Genomic DNA, 18,762 nt, shown 5'->3' with positions numbered 1-18,762 from the left:
TCAGCTAAGGCCCCACACATGAATGGTCATAACCGTTGATTTGATGGGTCACCACCAAAAGACACCATCAACTTAAGAATCTTATTGATTGAAGACACTACAATGATCAATGGTTAACTTTTTTTTAAAGAAAACCCAAAAAATAAGGGCATTTGGCACCAATTCTTTGGAATATAGTGTTGTACTTAATCAATGGTCCGGATCACTTATCACATCATACTATCATAGTGGGCCAAGCATGTCTTTTTTTCTCTCTTTGGCTATTATTTGTGACGCGATCAATAGTGGATCTCACATGGGTACTTGTGTGTATAATCGAGACCATTGATTTGATGGGTCATCTTGATGCCTTACAAAATGGGTATCCCATCCGTTAGATTAAGGGCTAGGATCAACCAATCAAGATGATGGGCTGGACTTTTGTTCAAACTCGAAGCCCATCTTGTTCTTGAAACACATGTTGAGCTCAAAATGTGGCTGTTAGGAAAGATCCTAACAGTCGACTGTCTTTATGGCATTTTTAAAAGAAAAGGTTAGCATTCACACTTTGTAATTTAGGAATTGCTAGCGTCCATCGCAAAAGGCTTTTCGCGGCTGGTTTGTTGCATATCAGACCAGCCACCTCGTGAATGGAGACAATAGCTTTTGTCTCCATTCACGAGGTGGCTGGTCTGAACTACTATAGACCAGCTGCGAAAAGCCTTTTGCGATGGAACTTAGCAAATCCCTTGTAATTTATATAAGATGAAATGATTGTTTTTCTTTTCTTTTATTATTAGGGTAGCCCAAAACTACCTATTTTTCTTTTTCAATTTAAATTTCTTCTCTCTCCTCTTGCTTTTCTAGCAAAAAGATTTTTATTTTGAAAAAAAATTATAAATTCTATTTCATGTTATCTACGTCGTGGAGACAAAAGTCACCATGGCATCAAATCATGCATTTCATGAAAGGGAAAGAAATAACCTTCGAGGTCACCCAAGTTTTCACATTTCATAGCCATAGGAAAGGTTTTTAGAAAAGATATCAGCTATTTGATCAAAAGCTGGAAAATTTAACGAAGTGATATATAGTATGTGATAATCTATCTCAATGTGTTTGTTATGAGCGTAGAACACTGGAACCTAGTCATATTTCAAGTTAGAGAACGAGATGTCACAATGATGGTATGACCATGATGATGTTATCATGACATCCTGGATAAGTTATTGAATATATAAGAGTTAATAATTAATATAATCCTTATAATTATGCCAATATAAGCTATAATATTCGTCATAATCTATTAATTTCCCAAAAATATGGAATTTGCTAGGGACCATCTCTGAAGGCATTTCGTGGGCCGGTTGTTACATGAGAGAGCTTCCACCTCATATGAATTAAATGAATAAGACAAAATATGAGCATATGTGGCTGCTCTCTCATGCAACAGCCGGTCCGTGAAATGCCTTCTGCGATGGTCCCCAGCAAATCCCATGTTGTATAGATTAATTAAGGACCCTCTTGTCTTAAGTTTAAAATAAATAAAAGGCAAGACCACAATCACATGAAGCTACATATCTCTAAAAAGTTAGAATATGTTGGGCATTTCAAGAAACCAACTGTGGCCGGTTGCACTAAGGGCCCTCCTATTATGAAAGCAAAGCCTACTTAATAGGCTGGTGGGAACCACACTTGATCAGTTTCAAGTTGTAAATAGGATGATGAATGACTCTTATTAAAAGCTATGATGATGAATGACTCTTATTAAAAGCTATTCCAACATGTCTTCACATGTATGCTTTACAGCAAAATTGAAGTATAGAGAAAGTTTACTTTCTTTTTTCTATTGTTGCTTCAGTTTTTGCAAATGTTAGCTTTGGATAGGCTCCCTATAGCTAAAAAGAGTGTTGAGATAATGAGAGGTTGTTGGATGAATGATTGAATGCTTAAACAGTGGAAGTTTCAGCTTGTAAAAGATCACAGATGTTAGTATTCTTTTATGAAGTAAATGCAGGTGAAGAAGAATGGGAGAGATTGAGGTGTGCTAGGCAATGGCATAAATAGAGAAAGAGAAAAGTAGATGGATCTCCAAAGGGGTTGTCGGCTATAAAGAGCTAGGCCTGGGTGTCAAAAAAATAACCATGGAATAGACATCATAACCATAGAATAAACCCGTCTCCCTCTCTCTCTCTCTCTCTCTCTCAAGTGCATCATAGTTATCAAAATGTGATTCGGCAAAAAAAAAAACGGGATGGCAAAAATTTGAGTTTAATATGGTATTGGTTCAAAAAAACGTAGTAAAAACAGAAACATACGAAAATGAGTTTAAAATTTTGGGTGAAATTGTAAAGTTATCTAAAAAACATATTTAAAACGTTAAAACGCGTTTTAAACGTGTTTAAAATATTTGCCTAAAAAAAACGGAGCTTTTTCATTGTAAAAGTAATAAACGGCACACCAATCAAAAGCCTTTTTTTGAAAAAAATGTCGTTTAAAACAGACTTTTGCTAACTATGAACAAGTGGATGGGATTCCTTGTTCACTAGGATGTGACATTTTATAGGAAGATAGAATGCACACTAATAGATTGAATAATTGATGGCCAATAAGTGTAAATGGGGCCACTTGCTCAAGAATCCAAACCATCTATTTCTTAAGCCTGTCAAATTGTTGTGCAAATGGTAGGGCGCTGTTGACTTTTTATGTGAAAAAAGTCTTTTTGTAATTCAAACTTACAATTGGGTGTTTTTAGTCATTATATGTATGCTTTTGGGCTTCTCATTCAAATTACTTGGGCTTCCCTCCAAAAAGACTAAAGTCATGAGAAAACTTTAGTCCTAGATGGGAAGTGTGAGAGGATGAGAGTGGCCATATATATACTTTCACTCTCTTAGCCTTGTGAATAAGCAAGAGGTCATGGGGATCCTACGCGCACGGATCGCCTACTTGGGTCCGGTGGGCTTTTGATCTTACCACACACGCGCGCCGCCGGCCGCGTTTCTTTTTCTATTATTTATTTTTTCCTTTTAACGGTCAAGAATTTATTTATTTTGTTTTAACTCTTTTTTACCGTTTGAGATTCCTTAATCGTGGTTTAGTGACCGTTTAGAAAACGTCTCTCACGCACTAAAAGAGTGCGACGTTTCACCCTAACGTGTCGATTACCTTTCTATAAAATCGGTTTTAGAGAAAACAGAAAAATATCCTTGACGGATTCTTCTTCTGCTCTTTCTCTTCTCTGGTTTTCTGCTCAAGACTTTTGGCAAATATAAGCGAGTTCTTAGGCATCCGGGCTGCGTGAGCGCACACCCCTGGAGCGAGAGTTGTTGTATCCTGGAGGCATACGCCGAAACGCCCATCTGCACCGTTGATTCGTCATAGTGGGGGCGAGATTTGCCTTAAGGACAACGAAGATTCTTCGTGCCTCAACTCGATAAGTGATCTAACGATTTCTCTTTTTCTTTACAGATTATTATTGCAGAAAATAGTATTATTGATATCTGTCTTCAAGTTGTGAGGTTAATTTGTTATAAGGTATTCTCGAATCCTAAATTACAGATTTGTACATCAATTTTCTAACAGGCGCAACTAGAGTCGACTTTTGGGAATTCGGGCAGAGGGCTTACCTCAATATCAGGTTGGGTTTGTGTCGATTCCGATTTATTTTTCGCAAAAGCTCAACCCAACTCGACCCAAGTTGCACCCCTAGCAAACTCTCCCTCGATGAATTTTGCTCCCGGTGCACAAAGAAGGGTTCAACAAATTCCTAGGCCAAGGTACAGACAAGGGCCCGATGTTAATCGTCAAAATCCTTAGAGACAATATTCATGAATCTTTGGCAATTAACTTTGAAGAAAATCACAGATTTCATTGGTTATTGAAATTAAATGGGAAAAAACTCGCTCACCGGAAGCCATTAATGGTGTCTATGTGGTGCCTTATGTGAAACCTCTCTGGAAACCCTCCTTCCTCTAGGTTCTCCCTGCTCAACGAATTTCAGTGATGGGAATCGGCTTGTAGCTCCCTTTTAACATGGATTACAAAAGAGACTCAAAACAACTTATTGAGTGCAAGCAGGGGACCTGCAGGAGGTAAGGAAGCAAAGAGGTAGCTTGGCTCGGTGGCTTAAGGCATTCAGCTCGGGCGTATCACCCGATAGTCCCTCGCTTCACTCACTAAGGATTGGGGCAGCGTCCGTACGACCGCTTTTGTGCCTGCCAACAAACCAATCCCTAAGCCATAAGCGAGGGCCCTCGTGTGAGGGACAGAACAACCTCAGTTCAGTCTGCTACATATGCGGCGGCAGGTTGCTAGAGAAGAGGGTTCCAGATCAATATCTATAACCTTTAGGGGACCTTTATCTCGTCTGAGTTGGCCTAGAGGAGGGGGTTGAGGTACGAACACAGTAGTTTGACTGTTGGGCTGATCTTTACATCGTTCGGGTGAGTAGCTGGCCTTATTCAGATGAGACAAGGAATGGGGTAATGGGGGAGTTTAGACCATGTACAGGGAAAGGCCTGATTGGGTTTTTTGGTCACCCTAAAAAGCCCAAAAAAGTGGTACAAATGGGAAAAATGAAAACAAGATGGTTGATTGATCAAGTTTTAGAGATTCTCACGGCGTAGGCCTTGGATGTATGGCCCACGCCTTATGGTTTCACCACACCTTGGGATATTACGGATGCCAATTACACCTAGCTTAATGACTAACATTAGAAACATAGAAAATGGAACAAGGGAAGGGGATTAGCAACGAGAAATCTGTGTGTGGACAGGGGTGTTGAGGTGGCTCCTTAGCAGCAAAATATTTTAGGATTTATGGCATTTTGTGTGGCCTCTCCTTGGCCGGGTTGGACTTATATTTCTATAGTGAGAGGGGTATTGGAAATGTGAATTACTAACCTAATTAGTACCAGGACAAGACCATAGAACACATCACAGTGGTGATAGGACTATGGGACCTACAACGAAATTTGTAAAGCCTTGGAACATGGTACTTGGAATGTTCTGATAAGGTTTGAGAGGATCAGCTCATGAAGATGGTTGACTCTTTGTATCTGAGGAAGCACATAGACTAGTGTGTTTACCAAATGTAGATAGAGGTTTGTCATTGGAAAAAGGACTCAAATACCCTTCTAAGCACTTTAACATGACCTTTTGAATTTAAACTCTCTCTCTCACACACACACACACATCTTCTTCCTCCTCTTCTTCTTCTTGTTGGACAAATTAGATGTTGTCCAGTAGGGTCTGATATATGGCTTGATTGAATCCAGAAATTAGAAATGTAAATAAAGCAGTACTTAGCTTTTGTAGAAAACGTTTCTGTAAAACAGATCGAGAAGAAGAAGGCTGAGTCGTGCCACTGGTCACTCTCCTTAAGAATCGTATCCGCCCCCTACCGGTGCAAACCGGGATCCGCGAACCGATGCTCCAAGATAAAACAGCCAAAGTTGGCTCCAGTCCACGTGCACTCGCTGACTGGTCCACCCAGAATCACCGTAGAACTGTGCTCAGATCAGAACGGAGGAAAGGAAGAAGACAAGCAGAAACTTTGATGTTTTCTGTAAAAACTATATTCTCCAATGGTGTTGTTCTCTTCTTTTTATAGATGAGAATATGACTGTTGGAGGATAATTAATCACCATTAAAAGACAAAAATGTTTCTCTCCAACAGTCATATTTGTGACTGTTGAGATTTGAAACGGTTTTGCAATTAAGGGGTGTATCTTTATAAAAACCTGGGGTAAAAAGAAAAACCGTTTTTGGGCAATAAAAATAACCTTTTTTATTTAATACCCAAACCCAAACTCGGACCACGGACCACGGTCACGGCCACGGCCCGGCGAGGCAAGGCGCGTGTGTGTGTGTGTGTGTGTGTGTGATTTACATATGGGCTTGTGCTCTTCTAAAAGCCCAAGACCCAACAAATTCTAAAGCCCCTTGAAGGCTCAAGCCTTTCTCCAACTCTCCATCTTATATGGATGAGAAGAATTTTCTTCCAAAGCGGTGCGGGACTATTAATTTGCCTTTGGTTTTGAAAACACACCACAAGCACACTCACCAAGATCTTGGGTTCAAGTCCCCACACATGCAAAAGTCTTTTGCTTTTAAACAAGAGAGGGGAACATAATTTGAATCTTCCCTCCAAATTTTTTAAACAAAAAGAAAAAGCATCTTTGACTTTTCAAATCTTTTATTATTATTTTTGTTCAAAAATTCTAACAATCCCCCACAAGATTCAAAATACAGTTGAAAATTGAAAACGGAAGTATCTGAGCACATTAGAAAATAGAGTGGATTCATACCGGTGTCTTTTGGACTTCAACCGATATTTAGGATAAACAGATTACGTTACCGAGTACGGGTAGAGTTAGACTCCTTCAACCTTTCCTCGTGGGTGTAACTGACTAACCTGTTATCCACACTCTACATTCGATTCCTTGGTGATTCATTCACAGTTTTGGAACATTTTGGCCTTGTTCCCCTCTTGGTTCTCATGAATGTTCTAGAGAATTACTCGTTAAATTCTCATAGGAAGCGGCCTTACCTCCACATTCACTTAGGTCAGTCATCAAGTATGCACTGCAAGTAACATACCACTCAATACAGGTTATGATCTGATTAAGAGTCTATAACTCATCCTCTCTCATTTGCAGTGAACACTATCTTTCATCATTTTGCATCTAGGAGTAGGGGGTGATAGTGTTAACAAACCATCCGGTGACTTGTTAGTACCCATTGAACCAAATTCCAAGGATCTCCTTTCACATTGGTTGGGTGTCCATCACTAATGGTTCATGCCACGAGCTTTAACCCCATTCCTTGCGATGTCTCATAAACCACCTTGTTTATTTGTGGCTTTGTCAGAGGATCTGCCAGATTCATCTCCGACCTTACAAAGTCGAGTGCTATTGTTCCCTCACTCAAGTATTGCTTTACCAAATTATGCCTCAGGCGTATATGCCTTCTTTTGCCATTATAGGTCTTACTTTTGGCCTTGGCTAAAGCAGCTTGACTATCACAGTGTAAAGACACTGAGGGACCGGCCTTGGCCATAAAGGCACATCTGCCATAAAATTCCTGAGCCATTCGGCTTCAGCTCCTGCTAGGGCTAAGGCTATAAATTCTGCTTCCATAGTGGAACTTGTACTACAAGTTTGTTTAACCGATTTCCAAGAAATCGCACCACCACCAAGGGTGAATACATATCCACCGGTAGACACTGAATCTCTTGAATCAGAGATCCAATTCACATCACTATAGCCTTCTAAGACAGCAGGATACCCCTTAAAATGCAGTCCAAAGTTTATTGTACCCTTTAGGTACCTTAACAACCTAGTCAAAGCCTGCCAGTGTTCATGTCCTGGTCTATGAGTGTGTTGACTAAGTTTTCCAACTGCTAGTACAATGTCAGGTCTAGTACAGTTCATTAAATATGACACTGAACCTATAATACTTGAGTATTCCTTTTGGGATACCAACTCACCTTTGTTTTTCTTTAGGTGAACCTGACAATCTAAAGGTGTCTTTGCAGGTGAACTATCATATTGTCCAAACTTCCTAAGAATGTTTTCCACATAGTGAGACTGAGACAATATTATTTCATTTTATTTTCTGATGATCTTCATCCCTAAGATTACATCAGCTTCACCCAAATCTTTGGTTTCAAAGTTTGACATTAAAAATCTCTTAGTAGATTTTACTATGTCCAAATTAGTACCAATAATTAGTATATCATCTACATATACACAAAGTATTACACCTTTATCACCATTAAACTTACTATAAACACATATGTCGGATTCATTTATCTTATACCCATTTGTAATTAAGACACTATCAAATTTGTCATTCCACTGTTTAGGTGCTTGTTTCAAACCATACAGTGACTTAATTAGTTTACAAATTTTGTTTTCATGACCAGACACAATGAATCCTTCAGGTTGTTTAATGTAAATTTCTTCTTCTAAATCTCCATTTAAGAAAGCTGTTTTTACATCCATTTGATGTATTACCAATTTATGAATAGAAGCTATAGCTAATAAAATCCTAATGGTGGACAACCTAGCAACAGGAGAATAAGTATCAAAGTAGTCTATATCCTTCTTCTGTCTAAAGCCTTTAGCTACTAGCCTTGCTTTAAACTTATCAATTGTCCCATCAGGTCTTAGCTTCTTTTTAAATATCCACTTGCTATCTAGTGCTTTAGTTCCAGGAGGAAGGTCCACTAGTTCCCAAGTGTGATTTTCTATTATGGAATCTAATTCACTTTTAATAGCTTCTTTCCAAAATACAACATCTGGAGATGTTACAGCTTCAGAGTAAGTTACAAGATCTTTATCTATTAGATAGGTGAACATCCCATCTCCTAGATTTGTTTCTTTTCTTTGTCTTTTACTTCTTCTGACTTCTTGAAACTCAGAATCCAATTCCTTTTCAGTTTCAGGTTGATTTCTTGAATCATTACTAGGTTCTTTAGGAATTTCTTTCTTCATAGGGAAGTGATGTTCAAAGAACTCAACATCCCTAGATTCAATTATAGTGTTATATTCTAGGATATTTTCAACTGATTTCAAAACTAGAAATCTATAGGGAGTACTATTTTGAGCATATCCTATGAATACACAGTCACATGTTTTAGGTCCTAGTTTTCTTTTCTTAGGTTCTGATATTCCAACCTTAGCCAAACAACCCCAAACTCTCAAATGAGATAAACTAGGCATTTTGTTATGCCACAGATCATATGGTATTTGACCCTTTTTCTTTGGAGGTATCCTGTTATATATATAACAAGCTGAAAGAAGTGCTTCCCCCCACAAGTTCAAGGGTAAACCAGAACTTATCAACATAGCATTAAACATGTCCTTTAATGTTCTGTTCATTCGTTCTGCTATACCATTTGATTCAGGTTGGTACGGGGCTGTGGTTTCATGGATAATACCATTATCATCACAGAATTTAGTTATAGAGTATTCTGTACCTCTATCTGTTCTAAGTCTTTTAATTCTTTTATCTAACTGATTTTTCACTTCATTTTTATATTTGATAAAGGCTTGTTCAGCCTCATCTTTAGTTCTAAGAAGATATACTTTAGTGTATCTAGAGTAATCATCAATAAAGGTCACATAGTACCTTTTACCTCCTCTAGATTCAAGATTTCTAAAATCAGCTAGATCACTATGAATTAACTCTAATAAGTCAGATTTTCTTTCAACACTAAAGTGAGGTTTCTTTGTGAATTTTGCTTCAACACATATTTCACATTTTTCTTTACTAGGTTCAATTTTTTCATTTATTAAACCTAAATTACAAAGTCTTTTAATGTAAGGTGCACTTCTATGTCCTAATCTACCATGCCAAATATCAAAGGACTCGACAATGTAAGCAGAAGAAGATGATACTTTTTCATTCAGGATTTCAAGTACATTAAGAACAAATAAACCATTTGCATTGTAGCCCTTCCCTACAAACACATTATTTTTGCTAATGATTGCCTTGTCTGCTTCAAAAGTGAGCTTTAGTCCATTCTTGTTCAAGAGCGCACCAAACACCAAGTTACGCCGTATATCCGGCACATGCAGCACCTCCTGAAGTGCAAGTACTTTCCCTGAAGTTAACTTCAGCAAGACCTTGCCCTTACCAATGACTTTTGAGGTCTGTGAGTTCCCCATGAAAACTTGATCCCCTTCCTTAACTAAGGTGTAGTTGTAGAAAGAGTTTCGGTTTCCACAAATGTGCTTGGTAGCACCAGTATCCAGAACCCACTCCTTTGGATTTTCCACCAGATTTACCTCAGTCACAACCGCTGCAATCACATCTGCCTCGGTTAAATTAACCTTGGCACTGGACGAACCAGTCTTTCGGTGTCGGCATTCCTTCTTGTAGTGTCCGGGTTTTCCACATTCAAAACAGACTCCTTTCTTTTTGGGTCCAAATTTCTTGAAGTTCTTTTCCTTCTTCGGTTTCAGATTCTTAGACCCATCATTCTTAGTCTCAACAATGTTTGCCTTAGAGGTATACTCTTTGGCATTTTGTTGCTTATCTTTTAGTCTGTTTTTCTCTTCGATTTTAATCCGAACAACTACTTGGTCTAAGGTCCATTCTTTTGTCTTGTGCTTCATTCCGATTTTAAAATCTTTCCAAGACAAAGGCAGTTTCTCAATAAGAGAACCAGCCACGAATGTGTCAGGTAACTTCATACCTTCCTTAGCCAATTCTCCAATTAGGAACTGATACTCATCTATTTGAGTAGATATAGGTTTCCCATCTTCCATAGCAAAGTCTAAAAAATTCCCTATCACATATTTCCTATTTCCAGCATCCTCTAAATCATATTTAGTTACCAATGCATTCCAAAGATCAGCAGCATGTTCAAATGAATAGTATACGTTATAAAGGTCATTTGACAAACCATTCAAGAGATGGTTCTTGCAAATATAATCAGCATTATTCCAGTTTTCAAAATCAGCAGAATCTTCAGATGGTTTTGATTGTGTAAGAACAAAAGCGGCACCAATTTGTTGTAGAGCAAACAAGATCTGTTGTTTTCATCTTTTATAGTTCAATCCAGTAAGGCGTTCGATCTTGGAAAAATTTGGAATGGTGTTGAGAATTCTGTTCACAACAGAGGTGCGAACAACCGTTAGATTGGAATTCTCAACAGAGATGGTATCAACAGAAGTTGGGTTCGGATTATCAGAAGCCATATGATCAGATTTGAAAAATACGATTCTTAAGATTGTTGGACAAATTAGATGTTGTCCAGTAGGGTCTGATATATGGCTTGATTGAATCCAGAAATTAGAAATGTAAATAAATCAGTACTTAGCTTTTGTAGAAAAGGTTTCTGTAAAACAGATCGAGAAGAAGAAGGCTGAGTCGTGCCACTGGTCACTCTCCTTAAGAATCGTATCCGCCCCCTACCGGTGCAAACCGGGATCCGCGAACCGATGCTCCAAGATAAAACAGCCAAAGTTGGCTCCAGTCCACGTGCACTCGCTGACTGGTCCACCCAGAGTCATCGTAGAACTGTGCTCAGATCAGAACGAAGGAAATGAAGAAGACAAGCAGAAACTTTGATGTTTTCTGTAAAAACTATATTCTCCAATGGTGCTGTTCTCTTCTTTTTATAGATGAGAATATGACTGTTGGAGGATAATTAATCACCATTAAAAGACAAAAACGTTTCTCTCCAACAGTCATATTTGTGACTGTTGAGATTTGAAAATTAAGGGGAACTTGGGGTAAAAAGAAAAACCGTTTTTGGGTTTTATTTAATACCCAAACCCAAACCCGGACCACGGCCACGGCCCGGCGAGGTGAGGCGCGCGTGTGTGTGTGTGATTTACATATGGGCTTGTGCTCTTCTAAAAGCCCAAGACCCAACAAATTCTAAAGCCCCTTGAAGGCTCAAGCCTTTCTCCAACTCTCCATCTTATATGGATGAGAAGAATTTTCTTCCAAAGCGCTGTGGGACTATTAATTTGCCTTTGGTTTTGAAAACACACCACAAGCACACTCACCAAGATCTTGGGTTCAAGTCCCCACACATGCAAAAGTCTTTTGCTTTAAAACAAGAGAGGGGAACATAATTTGAATCTTCCCTCCAAATTTTTTAAACAAAAAGAAAAAGCATCTTTGACTTTTCAAATCTTTTATTATTATTTTTGTTCAAAAATTCTAACACTTCTTCTTCCTCTTCTCCTCTTTTCTGAAGTTTAGTGGTTGAAGTTTTCATGGAGAGAGATAAATATTCAGGACAGAGCAAGAAGAAAAACAAAACAATCAGGAAAAACTTAAAAAAAAACTAAATCGAGAAAAGATGACGAAGAAAATGAATAGAAACGAAGAAGATGAATATAAAATAATGGTAAGATCCATATGCATTAAAAATCTATTTTACTTCTCTAACAAAATTTTTACTATACTAAAAAAATTATCATTCTAACTTTTTTTGCCGGACAAATTTTTTTTTGTTACGCGCTACTTTTTTACAACTCTAAACAATTTTTCCCACACAAAATTTATCGCTCTAAAATTTTTGTACTGTGATAAGGATTTTTTACCGCTCTAAAAATTTCATAATCCTTGTAAATTTTTGCAGCACTCTAAATTTATTTTTGCTGAAACTCATTTTCACCATCTAAACTGATTTTTTAGTTTATGTTGTCTTTCATCTTTTCTTCATCTTCCTATTTTTGTTTTTAATTTTCTCTATTTGTTCTTGTTTTTATTCTTCGTCATCTTCTTGGATGAATAATCTCAATCATTGTTTCTCTTTATGAAGACTTTGGCCATTTTATTTCAGAAAAAATCCAAAAAAGAGTAAAAAGATGACAAAGAAGGAAAAATAGTAACAATTAATCCTTAAATAAAAGGAGAAGGGAGATGAGGAAGAATAGAAAGAAATGGAAACTCTATGCCAAAATAAAAATTTCTTTTGGGCCATTGCCCTAGACACCCCAGCTGGCGCAAGTTGTCCTGCCCCAGTTATGTATGTGTTGTACATATTAGTCCATTCGGGTGAAGAGTCACTGTTAGACTACAAAATGTTCAGTATAACAATCCTATATATATATATATATATATATATATATATATATATATATATATACACACACACACATGAGAGAGAACATTTCCTACACACTTGTGTAGGTAAGTTACCTACACACTACCTTAAAATACAGTGGGGGCCCACATTGTTTGGGTGATCCAAACCATTCATTTGAATGGTCCTCACATAGATAGGGTGTCCACAAAAAATCAGATCCATAGGATCATCCCAACCCTACGAATTTGTCTTATAAAGAGTCATAATGTATCAATAAAACAAGAGCAATGCCACAATGGCCCCAAAAACAGAAAAATTGCCACAATGGCCCCAAAAAAATTCCGTGAGCATCTCAAAAAATTTACGTGAGCATCTCAGCTCATTTCATAGAGCATCTCAGAATTGTTCGTAAATTCAGATCGGAAGCATTGGTGTCTTCATATCAAGAAGCATTGTCTGTGCAAACTCAACTGCAAAAAGAAGAAAAGCAATTACCATTCATGTTGTTTTCATTTTTATTCATAAAGGAAAGCACCACTCGCAGTTCAATATTATCATTTTTCTAAGTAGGACAGCAAGATGAAGTGGATTATTTAATATACATTTGAAGAATAGGATCTATATTATCAGATAAATGCAAGCACAATGTAAACAGAGTAATTAGTTATGCTCAGAAAGTAACAAACTAAAAATGGTTCAAATAAATACATGAGATAGATCATAGATTATACCTACTCCTGCTATGGCTCTTCTTCCTCATCTTCCTCTTCCTCTTCCTCTTCCTCTACGTCACCTTCCTCTTGGTGCTTTCTTTTAGGCTTCTATTAGCATTCACCATAATAGAATTAATATATAAGAGGAATGATAGACACAAGGGAGCCCTTGCATAAAGAGCCAAAGAAGGGCTCTTGATTGGATCCACGTCATTAAATGTAACCGATTTTACTTTTTCAAATGATTTTAAAATGTAACTGGAAATAACGACTTATAAATAGGCAAGAAAACAAACCTGGCCTTTATTTTTACATGTCGACTTATAATGTCCTTTTCCGCCACAAGATTTGCACGTCTGTTTTTTTGGTTGGGATACAGATGTCTCTAAGCCAGATTTCAAGCATGTTGGATTCTTTGGACGGCCCTTGGTCTTCGCAACTGATGGGTCTCGAATTGTGATTTCAGGTATTTGACTCACGCTAAAGTTTGAATATACTTCGCTACCAACGATTGGTATCTCACTAGCCTCCAATGTAACTTCCTTTTCTTTCTGCTTTTGTTCTTCTTCAGCAAAAATAAGATCACAAAATTCAGTCATCCTGTTGAAAACTTTTTCATCTCTTCCGAGTCCATCAACCAGTCGTTGCCATCTTGAGATTAGGCACCACCTTTGAAACGGATTCACGCTACTACCCACTTGTGGCCTTGTAGATATTGTACCCCTACTTGATACATTGCCTGAATAGACCATCTCCTCAACATGTAATGGTCGGGGACCTTCTTCAGTTGTTTCGTATCCATAATACGAAGGATATGTTTGCATAAGATCCCCTCCCTTTCAAACTTAGTACAATCGCATTTGACAGTCACTCCATCGGAATCATCATAAAATACCCTACACCATCTACTCTTCACATCATTTCTGGGACCTACCAAATATTCTTCCACGGCCCCATCCTTGCTCAAGTGGTCGTACCAACAACCAATATTATCCCTCAACTCATCCTGAAAAATGTTAAACATATTCCTCGTATAGAATATCCCCACATCTTCTTCCAATGAGCTATTCGTTTTCATACTTGCTTTTGAATATTTCGACTTGAAATCTTCTTCGGTTTCCGTTTTACGACGCTGAACCAGTGCCCTATCACATGCATCTAAGAACTCATGCAAGCCTGTTTTGCTATTCACATATTCATCAAAGAATGCATTCATGCTTTCACTACGTTGACTCGAAGTCATTCCTCCAGTTAATGTGTTTCGCCAATATGTCGGAACCCAATGTCTCGCTGCTCCTACATCCTAGATAACCAATCACTTTCCCCGATTTCATATTTACAAACTAAATCTTCCCACAACTGCTCACAATCTTCCATGTTTTTTTTTAAAAACCAACGATTATAATCGTGGTAGAAATCACTAGTTGAATCCCTCATCTCTGCAACATGCTCAAGCAGATGCCTGTGTATGTGCCACGAACAAAACCTATGACGGGTGTGTGGAAAAAATCTTCCAATTGCATTTTTCATGGCTTGATCCATATTAGTTATTATTGCATCAGGTGCTTTACCATGCATGCACATCAACCACTGTTCAAATAACCAACTGAAGGTTTCCTCTGTCTCATCAGCTAACAACGCACATCCGAATAGGGTCGACTGTCTATGATGGTTCACTCCCGTAAACGGTGCAAATGGCAGAGATAACCTATTGGTTTTGTAAGTGACATCAAATACAATGACATCGTTGAATGTCATGTAAGCATCTCTAGCCCTAGCGTCAGCCCAAAACATAGATCGGAAGGTCCCCATCCGCATCCAACTCCATCGAGAAAAAGAAATTCGGGTCTTCTGATCGCTTCTTTTGAAGATGGTTGGCCACTAAGACAGCTTCTTGGCCTATATTGTTCACCCTCTTTTTCCTCAAATGGGAAGCAACTTGATCAGGTGTTACCACACTTGATATTCCATCATTTGTTGAATTAATGGCCTTTGCAATCCTCGCAACCGGCATCTGGGTCTCATCGAGACAGTCAATCAACGTCTTAACACTTTCACTCTTACTGAGTATATTATGGGAAAGGTGCATTTGCCTCTTGAGTGGGGAGGTCAGAATGTGAGAATGGATGTCATCAAAGTTGGTCACTACCCACTTCCCATCTCTTAGTTTTATGATCATCTTAGCTTTGCAACTCAATCTGACAACTCGTCGTTCCCTCCTTTCCTTACCATCATCCACTTTCTTTGCCTTACACTTTTTCACCCCCTCTCTATCACACACAAATTTTCTTGAGTTCACATTATTTGTTTTTTTAGAACTATTTGTACTGGATTTCCGTAATCCAAAACCAGTAGCCAGTGCATAACAATTGTAGAATTCAAAGGCATACATCCAATCATCAAACACATGGTTCAAAAACGGCTTATTCACACTACTATTCTCACTAGCAGCCTTATTGGGCGTACTACCACCCTCATCTTTGTCATTCATATCAGTATCTGGCCATTCTATATTATCTTCAATCAGATTAACCCCATCATCACCCCCATCATCAACCTCAATAAGACCATGGGCGTCAACTTCTTCAATACCTAACTCGGAGGCTTGCGAGAAAGCATCATCAAGAAAACCAGACTGTGCATGGTCATTATCCTCGATACGTAACCCACACGGTTGCGAAGAGGTTGGTTCCATTTTCCTAGTAATTGAAAGAAGAGAAAAATAAGAATGTACCCGCATTATAAATAACCATAAGAAAATAGCGGAGTCAAGCAGATCTCGACTCATAAATGGCTGGTGAGTGTACTATGACCGCGTTTGTAGCCACACGAGGTGAGCTACCCTATTCTACAAATAGGACAGGGCCCCTAATTCTAGGCTCCACATGTGTGAGCAACACATGTCTGTCCCTATATGCAAACAAAAGGAAAATGCAATATATATAGGGGGTACAGCTGAGGTCTACCTGGCCGGGTGCATAGTTACTTGTACACTGTGACTATCGTCCAATGTACGGACTATGTCCGTTTTACACACAAAGTGTCCAGGTGTTGAGTATACTACTGGTGCGGTGGCTCTAGAAGGCGGGTATAGCCCTCACGGCTCCAGTCATAGTATCTCGAATAGGTCATCTTATATCACATCCACAATATCACATCTCGAATAGGTCATCTTATATCAGATAAATGCATTCTATATTATCAGATAAATGCAAGCACAGCATGTTAAATGAAACATTTCCTTTGGTTTCCTGCCTCATCTCTTTTAATTGTTTACCTATTTGGAGTGCAGGAAGGTCTGGTAAAGTTTTTTCCTTTCCAAATATTTGCAAAAAATAAAAAAATCTTGCAGTCCAAGGAGGCCATTTAGAAAATGCAATTCAGTTTTTTGAATTCCTTATCCAACTTCTAGTTAAAAAATGCAGCACATTTCTGCATAGAGAAAAATGTTATGGGAAGGGTGAGGTGGTTCTCTTAGACTAAATACACCAGGTTTGATAATGACCCGCTCCATGCCTTAATGATGCTTCAGAATCACTACAAAAAATAAAAAAATCTTGCAGTCCAAGGAGGCCATTTAGAAAATGCAATTCATTTTTTTGAATTCCTTATCCAACTTCTAGTTAAAAAATGCAGCACATTTTTTAAAGGAGAAACTGTTTTTGTCTTTCTACTTCATCTGCTCTACTATTAAGCTTGCTGAAATTTAGGACTAAAGAAATACTCACCAAACTGAAACAATGTTGTGCAGATTTAGCTGTGGAATTTATCACAAAGACGATAGCATTAGCTTTTTATCTGTACATAGCTTGTAGTCATCTTTCCCCACACAGTCCCCAAGGCTATGTCACTCAGACGCTGCAATTATTTTTCCAATCAAGCAAAGCTTTCAAATTCAATAAAAGCATACCATATTCAACACTTACAGTGCTAAATATCAACACCTGAAGGCAGCCTTTGTGTAGAATAACCACAGAGGAAAGATGCATATGCTTTCTGTTCTGCTCAAAGATAATCAAGGCAGAAGGCTTTAACAATTATCATATACATGAATTACAACATGATGAACCATAAATCATCAAAAACAAATCAAGAGGCATTCTGAATTACAAATCAAGAGGCATTCTGAATTTTAGGAGGTAACATACTTCATAAAGGTTTAAAGGAGAAACTGTTTTTGTCTTTCTACTTCATCTGCTCTACTATTAAGCTTGCCAAAATTTAGGACTAAAGAAATACTCACCAAACTGAAACAATGTTGTGTAGATTTAGCTATGGAATTTATCACAAAGACGATAGGCATTTAGAATTTTAGACTAAAAAACAAATCAAGAGGCATTCTGAACTTTCGAAAAAAATCACACGAAAAAAAATCACAAACCGTAACAAAAAATACCCCGTGCCATGCCTTAATGATGCTTTAGAATCACTACCCTAAATTACAGAAGAGTTACAAATCTAAAATGAGAAGGAAAAAAAGGGGAAAATCACACGCAAAAAAAAATCACAAACCGTAACAACTAGGGGTGTAAATGGATATTCGGAAATTCGATTACCGTCCGCATCCGAATCCGTTTAAAGCAAATTTTTCCGAATCCGTTTCAAGCGGATATTATCCAAATCCGTTTATGAGATATCCGGCTCTTAGCGGATGCGAATCTGGTAAATGGTATATCCGATCCGTTTAACATCCGAATCCGAGAAGTAAATCCTTTTTATTTATTATTAATAATATCATTAATATTTATTTTTAGTAATGACACACTATCTTTTGTTTCTATAAGAAAAGTGAATATTCTTTTTAGAAAAAAAAATATAAAAACAAAAATAGCCCAAACCCATTCCATCAAAATAGCCCAAACTCATTCCATCATATACAAAAAAAAAAGGAAAACCCAAAGACCACTACCAACACTATCATCCATCCCCATCGCCTCCCTCTCTCTCTCTGCCCTTGTTTTAAAAGGAAGAAGATGATCTCATATATTTTAGGGTTTGAGAGTTAATTTTGTGAAGAGAATGTAGAGGTCTAGTTTTAAGGTTTGGAAAATTCATTCGAGTAAGTAAGAGAAAAAAGATAAAGTGTTGCAATAAAATGTTCGAATTTACCGGATAAACGGATACGGATATTATCCGAATTCGAATAATATCCGACGGATACGAATTCGGTATTAAATATTAAATATCTGTCGAATCCGAATCCGAATCCGAATTCGGATAGTGTATACTGTAATCGAATTCGAATATAGTCATATCCGCTCCGAATTCGATCCGTTTACACCCCTAGTAACAACAAACCCTACGTAGAAAAAATAAAGGAAAAAAAAAGTATGCGAAGAACAAACCCTACATAGAAAAAAAAACCCTTAAAGTACCTTCAGATTTGCAAACCCTAGAGACAAAACAAAGGAAAAAAACAAGTTTGCCAAAACTAAACCCTAAACAGACAAAAAATAAACCTAAGCAAGGAAAGAAAACGAATAAAAAGGAAGAATGGTAGATAACCGTAAAAAAA

At 37.8% G+C, this 18,762-nt stretch overlaps 1 long non-coding RNA gene across 1 annotated transcript; it reads right to left on the bottom strand.

Moving 5' to 3' along the window:
* Positions 1–12,925: 12,925 nt before the first annotated feature.
* On the bottom strand, positions 12,926–17,244 carry LOC143875903 (uncharacterized). Its single transcript, XR_013250236.1, has 3 exons — positions 17,192–17,244; positions 16,976–17,105; positions 12,926–13,004 (listed from the first exon to the last, which is right to left on the bottom strand). It is a non-coding gene; the product is annotated as an uncharacterized LOC143875903 (long non-coding RNA).
* Between the last annotated feature and the right edge of the window lie 1,518 nt (positions 17,245–18,762).

The sequence above is a fragment of the Tasmannia lanceolata genome, unplaced genomic scaffold (genome assembly GCF_043159265.1).
Source record: "Tasmannia lanceolata isolate RefF3 unplaced genomic scaffold, GAP_Taslan_0.1 ptg000004l, whole genome shotgun sequence".
In the NCBI taxonomy this organism is placed as follows: Eukaryota; Viridiplantae; Streptophyta; class Magnoliopsida; order Canellales; family Winteraceae; genus Tasmannia; species Tasmannia lanceolata.
This window is presented reverse-complemented; position numbering and strand designations above follow the sequence as displayed.